General features: G+C 39.2%; 1 pseudogene; it reads left to right on the top strand.

The window, feature by feature from the left end:
* Nucleotides 1-323: 323 nt before the first annotated feature.
* On the top strand, nucleotides 324-897 carry LOC112304716 (5'-AMP-activated protein kinase subunit gamma-1 pseudogene; annotated as a pseudogene).
* The last annotated feature ends 15,702 nt before the right edge of the window (nucleotides 898-16,599 follow it).

The following is a 16,599-nucleotide window of genomic DNA, read 5'->3' as shown; positions in this document are numbered from 1 at the left end:
GATGATTGAAGTCATAACACATATCTTTTCTCACCACAATGGCATGAAACTAGAAATCAGCTACAAGATGAAAACTAGAAAATTCACAAATGTGTGGAAATTAAATGACACACTCTTGAAAAAGCAAAGGGTCAAAGAAGAAGTCAAAAGTGAAACATAAAAATATCTCGACACAAATGAAAATGGAAACACACACCAAAACTCACGGGATGCAGTAAAGCATCCATGATTCTTCTAACAAGGACGTTTAAAGCCATAAATGCCTTCATTAAGAAAGAAGAGAGTGAACTTCCTAAAATAAACAAACCCAGCCAGTGCTTGCAATGGAGATGGTGACTTCTTGAGATAGCTTCAAGTTCGGGAAAAATGAACACCCTTAAGAAACCCCAGAGTCCAACAATAGCATGTCTATGTCATAAAGTCTTGTCACTGCTATGACCTGATTGTCACATGCTCTGAATTGGTCATATTTGATACTTCCCTGCAGGTAGAGAAAGCTTTCTTTGCTTTGGTTATTAGTGGTGTATGAGCTGCCCCATTCTGGGATAGTAACAAACAGAGTTTTGTGGGCACTCTGACCATCATTGATTTGATCATATCCTGCATTGCTACAACAAATTATTCTTGATATATATCTATGAGCTGGAAAAACAGAAGATAGAAACTCGGGGCGAGGTGTACATACAGGAATCCTTTAAACCACCTGTCTGCTTTTTTCCTAATGACAGCTTATATGATGCCGTCTCTTTGTTAATTCAAAACAAGATCTACAGACTGACAGTTCTGAACCCAGAATCAGGCAACACCTTCTACATTCTTACCCATAAACTTTATTACAAAGCTAAAGTAATCAAAATATTATGGTACGAGCATAAAAATAGACACATAGGCCAATGAGCAAGAATTGAGAGCCCAGAAATACACCCATGCATCTACAGTCAACTAATATTTGGCAAGGGAGCCAGGCATACTCAAAAGGAAAAGGAGAGTCGCTTCAATAAATGGTGTTTGGAAAATTGTATATGCACATGCAAAAAAATGAAATTGGACCCCTAACTTATACCACTCACAGAAACTGTCTGGAAATGAATTAAGGATTTAAATGTAAAACCTGAAATTATGAAACTACTAGAAGAAAACATAGAGGAAAAGCTCCTTGACATTGGTCTTAGAAACAATTTTTAGGATATGACAACAAAAGCACAAGCAACAAAAGAGAAAGTCAGTAAGTGAGACTATATCAAACTAAAAAGCTTCTGCACAGCAAAAGCAAAAATCAGCAAAATAAAAAGGCAACCTATAAAGTGGGAGAAAATATTTGTAAACCATCGTATCTGATAAGGGATTATTATCCAAAGTATATAAGGGACTCTTACAACTCAATAGAAAAAAGGAAAACAATCCAATTAAACATGAGCAAAGGAGTTAAATAGACATTTTCCCAAAGAACACATACAAATAGCCAACAGAAACATAAAAATGTACTCAAAATCACTAATCAGGAACATGAAGATCAAAATTACAATGAACTATCATCTTACAATTGTTAAAATGTCTATTATCCAAAAGACAAGACAAAAGTGTTGGTGAGGATGTAGAGAACAGAGAACCCTGACACATTGTTGGTGGGAATGTAAATCGGTGGAGACACTATGGAAAAACAGTACAGAGATTCCTCAAAAAATTAAAATATAGTACCATATGATCCAGCAGTTTCACTTCTGGGTAAATATCTAAAGAAAATAAAATCACTACCTCAGAGACGTATCTGTACCCCCATGGTCAGTGCAGCATTATTCACAATAGCCAAGACACAGACACAACTTAAGTGTCTATTGGTGGGTGAATGCATAAAGAAACTGTGGCACATATATACAATAAATATTATTCACCCATAAAATGAAGAAGGGAATCCTGCCTTTTGTGACAACATGAATAGGCATTATGCTAGGTGAAATAAGTCAGACAGAAAAAGACAACATTGTATATTCTCACCTATATGTGGGATTTAAAAATTTGAACTCATAGAAAGAGAGAGGAGAAAGTTGGTTATCAGGAGCTAGAAGGTGGGGAAAATGTGAAGATGTTCATTAAAGGGTATAAACTTCCAGCTATAAAATGAATAAATACTGGGGATCTAATGTACTGCATCGTGACTTTAATTAACACTACTGTATTATATTCTTTTTTTTTTTATTTGGGAGGAGCTTATACCCTTTGCAAGAGCATGGATGGAACTGGAGAGCATTATGCTAAGTGAAATAAGCCAGGCAGTGAGGGACAAATACCATATGATCTCACCTTTAACTGGAACATAATCAACAAAAGAAAAAGCAAACAAAATATAAACAGTACTGTATTATATTCTTGAAAATTGTTAAGAGTAGATCTTAAATGTTATTACCACACATATAAAAATGGTAATAACATGATGTGATGGAGATGTTAGCTAATGCTATGGTGGTAATCATGTCATAATATATATGTACACCATCACCATGTGCATACCTTAAATTTACATGTTATATGTTAATAACATGTCAATAAAGCTTGAAAAATTAATATAATTCACTACACTAAAAGAATAAAATAGGAAAATCATTTCATAATCTCAAAAGACACAGAAAAAGTGTGGTGAAATCTTTTAAATGTTCATGATTTAAAAAAAACTCTGAGCAAAGAAGAGAGAGGAATGTTCTTAATCTGACAAAAAATGTTTAAAAACCCCTTCAGCAAACATGTTAACCTAATTGTATAACATTGAATGCTTTCTCTTTGAGGTCAAAATGAGACAAGGATAATTGCTTCTGCCATTTCTATTATATTGTTTTAGAAGCTTTAGTTGGTAGAATGAGGCAACAAAAAGAAATTAGAAGGTGCAAGGATTAGAAAGAAACATAATCAACTTGCAGAAAACAGTTTGATATTTTTTATTTTTTGTATACTCTGTGATCTAGCACTTTTACTTCTAGATAAATACCTAGAGAAATTCTTGCACAAGTACAGGTAACATGTACAAGATTGTCCACAGCAGCATTATTCATAATATCCCCAAACTGGGGGGTGGGGACAAATGCCCATCAAGAGTAAAAAGGGGGAATAAACCATGTACATTCATATGTAGATTACTACACATCAGTGAAAATGAATGAACAATAGCTACAAATATAAATGTGGATGAATCTCAAAAATAAAATATTGAGCAAAATAAATATTACAGAAAAATATCTGTGGTATGATTGCATTTACATACAACTTAAACGTTGTGTTTTTATCACACATAGGTGATAAAACTAGCAGGAAAATTATCATTACAAAAGTCAAAATAGGGTTTACCTCTAAGAAAGATGAACAGGGATGCTATTAGAGGGCTTTTAAGGCACTAGGTAGTTGTTACATGGTATTTTTATTCTTTGGGCTGTACATACATATTTTATACATGTTTTATGTGTTATATTTCACCATGAAAGTTTTTCTCAAAAGCAACCCTTTTTAGGTCTAATGACCAGTTTAAAGAGAATACAAAGAGCAGAGAAACATATTTACATTAAAAGCACCATGAGCAAGCAATCACCAAAGTCTAGATTGGGAGGAAATCTAGAAAATAGATTATCTTGATTCTTCAATACAAAATTTCAAGGGAAAAGAAGGAGATAAAGAAAGAGCTTGGAAATTGCAAGACTTAAGGGACATTTTAACAAATTGCCATGCATGGACTTTGTTTGAATCCCAAATTACATATCATGATAATTGCAGATATGTAAACATTAACTGGATATTTGATGATAATAAGGATTGATTCTTGATTCTATTGGGATGTGGTAATGGTATAGTTGTTCTTTAGAAATGGGGGTGTCCTTGTCTTTGAGAGCTAGTTAATGAATATTTACAGATGAAATTAAATCATCTTTTAAAATAATCCTGGGTGGGAGGAATAGTATAAGGTATACAAGATTCTCCATGAGCTGAAAATTACTGAAGCTAAAGATGGTATGCTCGATTTCATCAAATTTTAATAGTTGAAATTCTGCATACTAAAAATTAAGCTAAAATAAATACCAGGCAAAAAAGAAACTTTTGCTAAATCAAGGCTGTTTTGAAAGGAACATTTTGGGGTTAATTCCCCTTCTCACTGTGCTCAGAATAGTACCCTTTCCCCTACAAGACAATCTCCATCATTGCTACTCAGTCTTTAATGGGCATATGAATCATCTGGGGATCTGGTTAAAATGCAGGTTTGGATTCAGAAGATCTGGTATGGGGTGTGAGATTCTGCATTTCTAACAAGCTCCTCCATAATGCTAGAGATAGACTATCTCCAAGAATACAACTTTTAACTTCCTAATAATCTCCATTCCACTGAGCCTAACACTTACCCATTCTCCATCATTCCTACCAGGTTGCATTCCCATTCTGACCCAACCAGATTCTGTGGCTCATCTTGACAGTCACGCACGCCCTTGTCAACCTCTCCAACATCCCTACCTTTTTATTTTCTGTGAAGCTTTTCCAGCAGAAATTTAACCTGAAGAAACTCTACCATCATGAGGTGCTTGAACGGAAGCTCTTGAACAATAATGGAGGCTGCCCATTCCATGCTCTCTGTTCTTAAAGGGCACTCTGCTTTGCCCAGCAATGCTACTTCTCTCTTTACAGTGCTTATTTCTACCTCTTCCATATGGCCATTGTATGTGTTCTCCTCTTCCCTCTTCCTACCTCTTTTTCTCTCTGCTAATGACCTTGCCTTATATATACTACATGGTAAAAATAAAAGTTATCAGATAGGAAATTGTTCATCCTTTCAACATGAAATATATAAGCTTTCACCTATCTGCTCTATCTTTTTTCTTGTTATTCTTTCCTATAAAAGATAAAAATATATCATAACCTGTTCATTCACATACATTTTGGATCCCATTGCCTCTCCCTTTCTACTGGACCACTCCAATAGGTTACATGATCTAGAGGATCCTGATACTTTTGATTTTTAAAGCAAACATAAAATCAAGGCAGTTCCCCTGACCTATATCTAAACACTGTCTGATTTCTATTATCCCTTTTACAGTTTATTTACCTTCACTCACTCCTTAACCCACTCCAGTGTGATTTCCATTCTCACCAATTCACCAAAATCGCTCTTGGCAAAGTCTTCAGCAACTTCTATGCTGTCAAGTAAAATAGACATTTTCCTGTCTTCAATTGCCTCAGTGTCTCAGCAAAATTTGACCTGCTGATAGAATGCTCATTTTTTTTTCTGCTCTCTTCATCCTACCATCCCCAAAATATTCTAATCCTTTCCTAGTATTACCAGTCTGGGGGGCTTCATTGATATGTCTCTTTTCTTCAACTACTATCAAATCCATCAGCATGACTTGTTCTACCTCTTAAAGCATTTTCCTTATCTGTCTACTCCCATTTCATCTCTGCTATAATTACATTAAACTAAATTACCTCCTATTTCCCAAGTAAGCTGTCTACTTCCTTCCCTCAGGACTTTGTACATGCTGTTGCCTTGCCTAACCCCCTTAGAACACACTCTGAATTCAATATGGCTTGAGGTTTTTTCTAGGGTAACAATCTCACAAATCTTATGGACTCCAAGTCATTCCCAAATACCCCATGAAAAGAGAAGGAGACATTTCTACATCACGTTCTAGATACCTTCCTGATCCATGTCCAAAACTGATGCTCATGTCCCTGCTTGTTCTCAGCAGAAAGCAAAGGCTGATATATGACCAAGTCTATCACCCATCATAGCAAAATCGGTACTAGATTTCCTGTTGGATTTCAGTTCCTCCTATAATAAAGGAAGACAGTATCAAGCTTATCAATTTGAATTCATGTAGGAAAATGGAAAGGTATAGACACAATATTTTGTAGTTCCTCTTGTCAAGAGGTATGTCTCTCTAGGTAAGTCTCTCCATTCCTTGACCACATAACATCTAGACCAGTGGTACACCAGCAAACATGACATAAGCAGATGTTTGAAAAATTCTTGTGCATTGGGCTCCCCACTCTTGCTGCTTTTGGAACCCACCACTATATGAAGAAGACTGGGCTAGCTCCCTTGATATGAAGACATATGGCCTGCCCGATTTCAATTGCTCCTGCCAATCAGCAGACACACAGTGACCCCATCTAAGATCAACCACCTGCAGCCAGCTTGTCAGCTGACTAGCTGCATAAGTGATCGCAGGCAGGGACAGAAGTGCTGTCCAGATGATTCCTGCTATAATTGACAACACCCAGCATAATGAGCTATAAGTGATTGTTGTTTTGTGCCACTAAGTTTTGGGGTGGTTTGTAATGCAGCAAAAACTAACAGATATACCTCTTGAAGAAGTCTTTTTAGATCGCAGATCCAATTGTGCTACTTCTCTACTTAAAATGCTTTAAAGATTGTTCATTGACCCTAGGATAAAACAGCGACTTAGTAATGTCCCCATAACCTGATGGCCTCGTCATGGTCCCACTCACACATTGCTCAGCCCATCAGCACTGTTGCTGCTCTTCAAGTGGTCCCAGCTCTTTCCCACCTCAAGGCCCTCACACATGCTATTCCCTCCATCTGGAATGTTCTTTCTAGCTTTGCATGTTGTTGACTCTTGCTCCTCTCTCAGGTCACAACTTAAATATGACATCAGCAGAGGGTTCTCCTTTGACCAACTCTTCTTTTTCACCCTCAAAGGAAGTATGTCTCCAGTTACATAGTCTCATGGTGCCCTGCTATTCTCCTTCTTAGCAAATACCCTCATTGGAAATAATATATTATCTTGTGTGATGATATGTTTAATAGCTACCTTCTTCACTGCACTGTAAACTCCATGAGAATAGGATGTTCTATTTACAAAGGTAATAGAACATCCTTAGTGTGCAAAGAACAAACTTTGCACACTAACCTGTCACTTAGTAATGCAGGTAGATCTTTCTGGAGGCAGGTTGTCATAGTAATTCACTGTACAGGCTCTGGAAAAGAACTACCTGGGCTCAAGCCCTAGCTCTACCACTCACTGGATGAGTGAACTAACTGCTTTGTGCCTTCATTTCCCATCTCTAAAATGGGGATAAAAATAACACCTACTCATTGAGTTGTTGGGTGGGTTGTGCTCAGTAATTGTCAATTATTTCTTGTCAACACACCTGGGTAACAGTGAACTAGAAACTTGTGACAGAGCCAACATATCCTTCCTATGTGGCTATGGACACTGCTATGATTAAATTTATATTTATCTTCTCCATGGCTAGTTCCTCAGCCAATGCTTTGCCTCATTCAGCAGAAGTGTGGCCTCAAACCCTGAGCCAGCTCTAGGAGATGCCTAGTGACACCTGAGCAAGCCCCTAAGCATTGAGCACTGGATTTTGTCTCCTGGTTTAAGATCTGAGTTCTCCCATGGAGAGTCAGATATATGGAGTCAGAGAGCATTGTCTCCCAACTGCTGTAACTGCTCTTTCTATCACTTGATGACCCCATAGCTGAGCTAGGATCTGGTGCCAAGAATTATCCATCTAAGAAATGGTTATGATGACCCCAAGAAATATATCAATCCCCCTTAAGGAGTATGTGCATGCACACACATCCACAACTGGAACAGGGCCATCTACATTGTCTTAGTGGGAGAAACATTTTACAAGGAGCTACTCAGTACATTTCCAACCACCAGTCCTCAGGAGCTGCTCTTTAAGGTTCTGGGCAGAAAGAATATAAAATCTAAGTTTCCAAAAATTAATCTTAAAATGTGAAGGGGAAAGCAGTGCAGGAGAGATAGAAAAAGAGAGACAGAAAGTGGGGATGAATCAGAAGAAATAAGAGGAGGGTGGAGAAGGAGAAGGTGAGAGATGGGAGAGACTGAGGAGACAGAGACTCAGAGGAGCAAGACTGAGAGGGGAGACAGAAGATGGGAAGGAAGCAGGCTGGCAGGAGAGAGGGACGAGAGAGGGAAAAGCCCCTTCCACCCGAAACCAGCAGAGGCAGCCAGCACTATTCCCCAGGAAGCCTGCATAGGTTAGGGGCCAAGGGCTACAACACCCCCAGGCCAGCAGGCACTTTCCTTCCAATGAGGCCATCTAGGGCAGCCTCACATATAACTGCTCAAAGTGCTCATAACTTACCAGACTGGAAGTCAGTGCGCTGCAGAATGATGGGGCACAGCTCCTGGGGACCCCAGCTGAGGGGCCTGGTCTCCAGGTCCTGGCTACTCACAGGTTAGTGGCTGTAAGACGACAGGTTTTCCATTCAGTCAGGCTCCCACCCAAAGGTAGGGAGAGCCAGACCAAAAGGCAAAGGAGAGGAGGGGAACCTGCTTGTGTTTTTGTATTTAAATTGTTTTCGAGCCCACGTAGTCCTGAGAGTCACATGCTGCCTCCAACATCACCGGAGTCATCACATGATACAGGTCCCCCATCATGTGATGAGACAAATCTGCTTAACTTCAGCCCTCCTCACCCCCACCTCCAGCCCCCAGACTGACAGATAAAGTGTTTCTGGAGGAGTCCTCCTTCCCCCCCAAAATCAGTGATAGGGGGAGGGATGCAGATGGAGAACCCTCAGAGCCCATGCAATGCTCAGATCCTGATGAATAGTTAATTTGTGTTTCTCCCTCCTCCCAAGCCACTGCGACTTGGAGCAGTGCCAGCCTCATTTGAATTCCAGCCTTTGTGAATAACTCAAGTGTCGCCAGCAATTGCAGGGCATTTGAGCTCACACCATCCTGCCTCATTCTGGAAAGCCCAACTCGGCTGCCTCCCCTCCCCATAGCTTCCAAGCCTCCTCACAGAGCAGTGTGAGTAGGGTGGAGGGGGGGAGACTGTGGAATGGCAGAGGGGACGCTGCTCCTGCTGAACCTTCTAGTCCTTTTTTTTTCCAGCTGCAGTAAGAGTCAGGTGGGGCCCCGTCTGGCTCTCCAATTAGGTTGTCTGCTCTTCACTCAGTGATCGTGGCTCTGCTTCATCTGCAGTTCTCTCTCTCTCACACAATCTCTCTCTCTCCCTGCCTCTCTCAAAGTCTTTCTCTCTGTTTTTGTCTCTGTCTCTCTGAATACAGTTAAATAGATTTGGTTTAAAAATATGTTTCCTCCTAATGTAGTCACCTCCATTTCTCATTTATTCATTTACTAAAAAAAAAAATCTTTAACTAAACAAATGTTTTGCTACAGCACCTACTGTGTTGCCTGTCTTGTGCTAGGCAGAGAGGAAGGAGAAAGGGAGGGATTAGATGTTAATGAAACACATACAAGATGTCTGACCTTGAGGTGCACATTGTCTGTTAGAAGCACAGAAGCATAAACAGATGTAGCAGATGCAAACTTGAGAAACTGAGGTAGACAGACATGGAAATCCTCTATTTGTCTATACCCAGAGTTCCTACCTCCAGCCCTCCTGCCCCCATTCTGTCCAAGGTAATCCAGTCACTTACAAATAAACTAATCTGGATGATTTTTCTCTGCTTCAGATTCAAAGTCAAATTAAAAATTATTCTTTTGTCACTCTATAGCCTAGGTAGGGTTGATACTAAGCTCTGATACTCAAACTACTAAACAAACTGCATGACCCACTTTCCTTAGAAGGAGACAGTATGATTGTTACTTTGCAACCCACAGGCCTGTCTGAGCAAAGGTTCATTGTTTTAAGACATTTGAGCAGCACTGTAAAAATGCCTCTGTTCCAAATCAGAAGTCTTGTTCTATACTGTCCTCTACAAAAAGAACAGAGAAGGTGCTTACAGAGACATAGACACAGCTTGCCTACTCCTGGATCCGCCTATCTCAGAAAACTGAGATATGGTTTAGGCCATCTTTAGTCTGGTATTTAATCACTTGTGTTGCCTCCTTGTCATCAACGGTCTTTGGAACAGCATCCGTGAAGCTATAGAAGTAGAGGTCTTGTGATGGTGGGTTGAGAAGTAAATTGGAAAGTTCTGATACTGACAATATAGAGGACCAAGTAATTATGGAGAAAGTCTGAGTAAAATATGTCAGACATTCTTCAAGTGTATAGCTGAGCCCGCTAAAAGAAAGAGGAAACAGCAAACCAGAGAGCTAGACACTTGAGTGAAGACAGTGTCAACCTTGAAGAACTAGTGCTTGTTGGGGACACGGCAGCTATAGGACTGTAACTTCAAGCAGGTATAGGAAACAAAGTCTTGTGCCTGGGGAGCTGAAACTGAAATGTCTATATCAACTTAGGGCCTTTAAAGCATATCCCCAGGGCAAAGGTGGAACAAAAAAAAGTTTACCTTTACATCCAAGGAAACATAGTAGATTGTGTGATTTGACCTAAATTCTGGGTCAAGGGAAAAATGACTTTCCTAATAATTAATAACCAAGTCCTGTCCTCATGGGCCTTTGATATTTGAATATATACTACTTCCATCATTTAGAAATATCAAAAATAAGAAATAACACATTAAGAGAACATTGGAGAGGCAAACAAAAGCTGATCTAGAGGTAAGTTCCCTAAATCCAGGCCTCATTGGATCCCCACAAATTAAGTTCCTGACTTAGAATACTTCTTGCCAGTCCTTTCTAGCCTGCAAAGTTTCTTTGGAGAAATCAGCTGACAGTCTTATAGGAACTCCTTTATAGGTAATTATCTGCTTTTCTCTTGCCTTTAACCTTTGGCATTTTAATTATGATGTGTCTTGGAGTGGCCTCTTTGCATCCATCTTGTTTGGTACTCTCTGTGCTTCCTGGACTTGATGTCTATTTCCTTCACCAAATTAGAGAAGTTTTCTTTCATTATTTTTTCAAATAGATTTCCAACTTCTTGCTCTTTCTCTTCTCCTTCTGGCACCCTTATGATGTGAATATTGGACTTCTTGAAATTGTCCCAGAGTCTGCTTATACTATCCTCATTTTTTGGATTCTTTTTTCTTCTTTTCATTCTCATTCATTGCTTGTTCCTTCTTATGTTCCAAATCATTGATTTGATTCTCAGCTTTATTCAGTCTACTGTTGTTCCCCTGTAAACTGTTCTTTATTTCAATTAGTGTATCCTTTATTTCTGACTGGATCTTTTTTATCCTGCTGAGGTCCTCACCAAGGTCCTTGAGCATCCTTATAACCACTGTTTTGAATTCTGTATCTGATAGATTGCTTATCACTATTTTGTTTAGTTCTTTTTCTGGAGTTTTGATCTGTTCTTTCATCTGGGCCATGTTTCTTTGTCTCCTTATTTTGGCAGCCTCCCTGTGTTTGTCTCTATGTATTAGGTAGAGCTGCTATGACTCCCTGTCTTGGTAGCATGGCCTGATGTAGTAGGTGTCCTGTAGGGTACAGTAGCACAGCCTCCCCTATTACCCAAGATGGGTACTTGAGGTGTGCCCTTCATGTGAGCTGAGTACACCCCCCTCTTATAGTTGAGCCTTTGTTACTGTAAGTAGGTCAATGGGAGAGGTTTACCTAGGCCAGTCAGCTGCAAGGATTGGCTATGACCACTGAATAGCAATATCCACCCCCCGTGGAGGATCAGCTGTGCAGGGGCATGATGGGGGTGCACTGACATTGTCTGTAACTATCCACTGGAAGCACAAGTCCTAGGGTTTCCCAAGTGGTGCAGGCCAAGGTCAGCCACCACCTGTGTTTTACACGGGCACACCCTACCTGAGCTGTAGAGCAATCTGAGATGGCTGCTACTTGTGCTGGGCTTGGAGATTCCTAGGTGAAGCCAAGCTGTAAATCTATTCTAGCTGCTGCTAGTCCCAGGCCTGGGGCCACTTAAAAAGAGGTATGAGGGCTGGGGGCTCATTGAGGCCAGCTGTTGCTTGTTTGAAAGGGTTAGGAAGTTGTGAAGCCTGAGCCAAGACCAGCCATTCATATGGAAAAGCTACTGTTAACAAGTATAAGTTGGGTAGGATAGAACCTCAGGAGATCTCCAGGGTGGGACAGTGTTAGATAGGTTGATGGAGTCTCAGATATAGCATCTGCCTGCCGGCCTGTGGCTCTGCCTGCCTTTCTATTTGGGAGAAAGCTGTCCCCCAGCTTGCACCTTGATGCCGGCACTTCAGTTCTCTATATGCCACTGGTGACTTTCAGGCTGCTATCCTAGTGCTGGAGCTCAGAGGGAGTGGTTCTGAGTAAGTTTGTGTGGGGGTTCTTTAAGAGGAACTGCTTGGTACTCCAGAAGTTTCTTCCACCAACTCAATCCTTGCTGATTTTTGAAACCAGAAGTTATGGAGACTTACCTTTCTGTCACTGAAGCCCTGGGCAGGGGGGCCTAGTGCAGGGCTGGGACTCCTCACTCCTAAGATATTCCTGCCAAATTTTTATCTACCACACATGTATGTGGTAGCCCATTCCGTGTCTCTACCCCTCCTACTAGTGTGAATGGATGTGGTTTCTTTAATTCTGTAGTTGTGAGACTCCCATTCAACTCAATTTCTGCCAGTTCTGAGTGATAGTTGTTCTATAATTCAGTTGTAATTTTGATGTGGTTGTGTGAGGACATGAGCTGTGTTTACCTATGCCGCCATTTTTTAAAGTATTTTTTATTGATTATATTACAATAAAGTATTTTTATTGATCTATTACAGTTTTTTCAATTCCCTCCACTTATCCCCCCTTCACCCTTCTCCACCAACTCTCCAGCATTCCCGCCCCCCTTAGTTCATATCCATGGGTTGTACATATGAGTTCTTTCCGTCCTCTGTTTCCTATACCATTTTTTATCTCTCCCCATCTATTTTATGCCTACTAATTATGCTTCACCTTCCCTGTACCTTTTACCCCCTATTCCTCTGTTCCCCCTCCCCACTGAAATCCCTCTGTGTGATGTCCATTTCTCTGATTTTGTTCCTGTTCTGGCTGTTTGCTTAGTTTTTGTTTTCATTGTTTTTCTTTTCTTTTAGGTTGATTTGTTGATAGTTGTCATTTTACTGTTCATATTTTTGATCTTCTTTTTCTTAGGTAAGTCCCTCTAATATTTCATATAATAATGGCTTGGTGATGATGAACTCCTTGAACTTGACCTTATCTGGGAAGCACTTTATCTGCCCTTCCATTTAAATGAAAGCTTTGCTAGATAGAGTAATCTCGGATGTAGGTCCTTGCCTTTCATGACTTGGAGTACTTCTTTCCAGCCCCTTTTTGCCTGTAAGGTTTCTTTTGAGAAATCAGCTGATAGCCTTACAGGCACTCCTTTGTAGGTAATTGTCTCCTTTCCCCTTGCTTATTTTAGGATTCTCTCTTTGTCTTTAGCCTTGGACAACTTAATGATGATGTGCCTTGGTGTGTTCCTCTTTGGATCCAACTTCTTTGGGACTCTCTGGGCTTCCTGGACTTCCTGGAAATCTATTTCCTTTGCCAGATTGTGGAAGTTTTCCTTCATTATTTGTTCAAATAAGTTTTCAATTTCTTGCTCTTGTTCTTCTCCTTCTGGCACCCCTGTAATTCAGATATTGGAACGTTTCAAGTTGTACCAGAGGTTCCTAAGTCTCTCTTCATTTTTTGGATTCTTGTTTCTTCCTTTTCTTCTGGATGGATATTTAATTTTTTCTTTTGCTCCAAATCATTGCTTTGAGTCCTTGTTTCCTTCCTGTCACTGTTGGTTCCCTGAATATTTTGTTTTATTTCACTTTGGGTATCCTTCATTTGTTTTTTCATTTTTCAACCCAGTTCAATCAGATCTGTGAGCATTTTATTACCAGGGCTTTAAATTCTCCATCAGATAGGTTGACAATCTCCTCATCACTTAGTTCTGAGGATATGCTCTGTTCTTTCATTTGGGCCATATTTCTTTGTCTTGGTATGGCTGATAGGTTGTAAGGGGGTGGGGCCTTAGGTATTCACTAGGTCAGGGTAACCCTCCTTGCTGGGATTCGGCACTGCCTGTGGGGGAGGGGCCAGAGAGGGAACAGTGTGACTTGCCTGCTTGTCTCTAGCCCACTTTTCAACTCTCGTGTGAGTCTGGGAGTATCTCACACTGAGGCAACCCCAGCTGTAGCCCACAGTCAGCTCTGAGTCTCAGTTTTCCCCTTAAGTCAGCCCCTCCCTCAAAGCCCACTGAGTTTGGCACCCAGCTCTGCCCCCATGGTCTGCTGCATGGCCATGGTTTTTCTGAGTTGGCCCACAGGGCCTCACCATGGGTTCTTACTGGTCTGGTTGTTTTGGTTGATTTTTTCTTTAATTCCTTGGTTGTTGGAGTTCATGCAGTTTGATTTTCTGGCACTTTTCGTTGTTTATTGATTTTAGATTGGTTGTTATCCTCCTTTTGCTTGTGCGTGGAAGTGAAGGGTTTCTACCTATGCCTCCATCTTGGCCAGAACCTCTCCTATGCTACTCTTGACTGGAAGTCCTTGGAATTATTATCCAAGTTAAGTTCCTGTTGCAGATGAGTTTATAACCAAAATTACCCAACATCATTTATAACATATAAAGCACTAGAAAATAGAACAAAGAAAAAGATAAGACCCTATAAATTCCATATAATACAACAGTTGTATGGAGACTACAAACCCTAAAGTAACCACTAAAATGACATAATTAAGAATCATGGTTAAGAAGCCAATAGAAAAGATGAAATAGAATAAAAATATTCATTCCATCTGAAAGAAAGCAGAAAAAATGAAAAAGGAGGAACAAAGAACAGATTATTTTAACCTATCCATGTCAATAATTACCTTAAATGTAAATGGTCTAAATACCATACTCAAAAACATATTGTCAGATTGAATAAAAAAGCAAGAACCAACGGTATGCTAAAGAAATCCATTTTAAATATAAAATACAAATAGGTAAAAAATAAATAGATAGAAAGTGATACACTATGCTTATAACACTAATCAAAAGAAAGCTGGAGTGGCTCTATTAATATCAGACATAGACAGATGTCTGTCTACTACAAGGGATAAAGAGGGTAACTTCATAATGACAGAGGGGTCAATTATCAAAAGTATATGACAATCTTAAACATTTATTCACCAAATCAGAGAGATTCAAAATGCATGAAGCACAACTGATAGAACAGTAAGGAGAAACAGAAAAATCCACAATTATGGGCAGGTACTTCAACATCCCCTCTTCAATAATTAATACAACTGGATTGAAAGTAAGGGTGTAGAAGACTTGAACAACATTTTAACAAACTTGACCTAATTGGCATTTATAGAACATTCCACATAACAACAGCAGAATACACATTCTTTTCCAGTGCACATAGAATATTTACCAGAATAAACCACCATCTCAGTTATAAAACAAATCTCAGTAAACTTATGTGAATTAAAATCATGCTATATATATTCTCTGATCAAATGGAATTAAATTGGAAATCAAAAACAGAAATAGATCTGAAAAATATCCAAATATTTGGAAACTAAATAACACACTTCTAAATAATCTGTGGGTGAAAGAACAAATAAAAAAAAGAAATTAGAGCCCTGGCTGGTGTGGCTCAGTGGATTGAGCGCCAACCTACAAGCCAGAGGGTCGCTGGTTCAATTTCCAGTCAGGGCACATGCGTGGGTTACAGGCTAGGTCCCCAATATGGGCTGCATCAACTACACATTGATATTTCTCTCCCTCTCTTCCCCTCTCTCTAAAAATAAATAAATACAATCTTTTAAAAAAAGAAATTAGAAAGAATTGTGAACTGAATTAAAATGAAAACACAATGTAAAAATGTGTTAAATGCTGCTAATGTGGTATTTAAATGGAACTGTATAACACTAAATGCCTATATTAGAAAAAGAAATATCTCAAAGCAATAACTTCAGCTTCTCACCTTATGAAACTAGAGAGGAGCAAATGAAACACAAAGTAAGCAGAAGGAAGAAAAAGGAATAGAACAGCAATCATTGACTTACTATTTCATTAAATAGTAAACTAAAAAACAATACTAGAAAACCAATGAGACCAAAAGCTTATGTTTTCAGATCAATAAAATTAATAAATTTCTAGACACACTGATCAGGATATAAAAGACACAAATTACTAATATCAGGATGGAGGGAGATGACATTATACCAGATTCTATGGATATTAAAAAATAAGGAGAGGATATCATGATTAACTTTATGCTGATAAATTTCAAAATGCAGATAAACAAATATCCAGAAAGACAAAAATTACCAAAACTCATCAATAATAGTGCAGAATGCAAGATCAATACATAAAAATCTATTGCAGTTCTGTACACTACTAATGAATCACCAAAAATCAAATCAACAAAGCAATTCAACCTACTATATCTTCAAAAAATTATAACATTTAGGAATAAATTTAACCAAGGATGTACAAAATTTGTACACTGAAAACTATAAAACATTACCGCAAGAAATTAAAGATTATATAAATAAGTGGAAAGATATCCCATGTTCATGGACGAGAAGACTTAATGTGTTAAGATGGCAATACTACCAAAAGAGATCTATGGATTCAGTGTAATCCTATCAAAATCCCAGTTGCCTGTTTGTCTGTTTGGGTATTTTTTGTAGAAATGGACAAGCTAACCCTGAAATTCATATGGAAATACAAGGGACGCAAAATAGCTTTAAAAAGATACACTTAAAAAAATGAACTTGGGAAGAGAAGATGGCAGCAAGATAGGTGGGAGTGGAGTCCACTCCCCCTCAGCACCAGTGAAACACCTAGCTGATCTGAGGAACAG

Source organism: Desmodus rotundus, chromosome 1 (assembly GCF_022682495.2).
Source record: "Desmodus rotundus isolate HL8 chromosome 1, HLdesRot8A.1, whole genome shotgun sequence".
In the NCBI taxonomy this organism is placed as follows: domain Eukaryota; kingdom Metazoa; phylum Chordata; class Mammalia; order Chiroptera; family Phyllostomidae; genus Desmodus; species Desmodus rotundus.
This window is presented reverse-complemented; position numbering and strand designations above follow the sequence as displayed.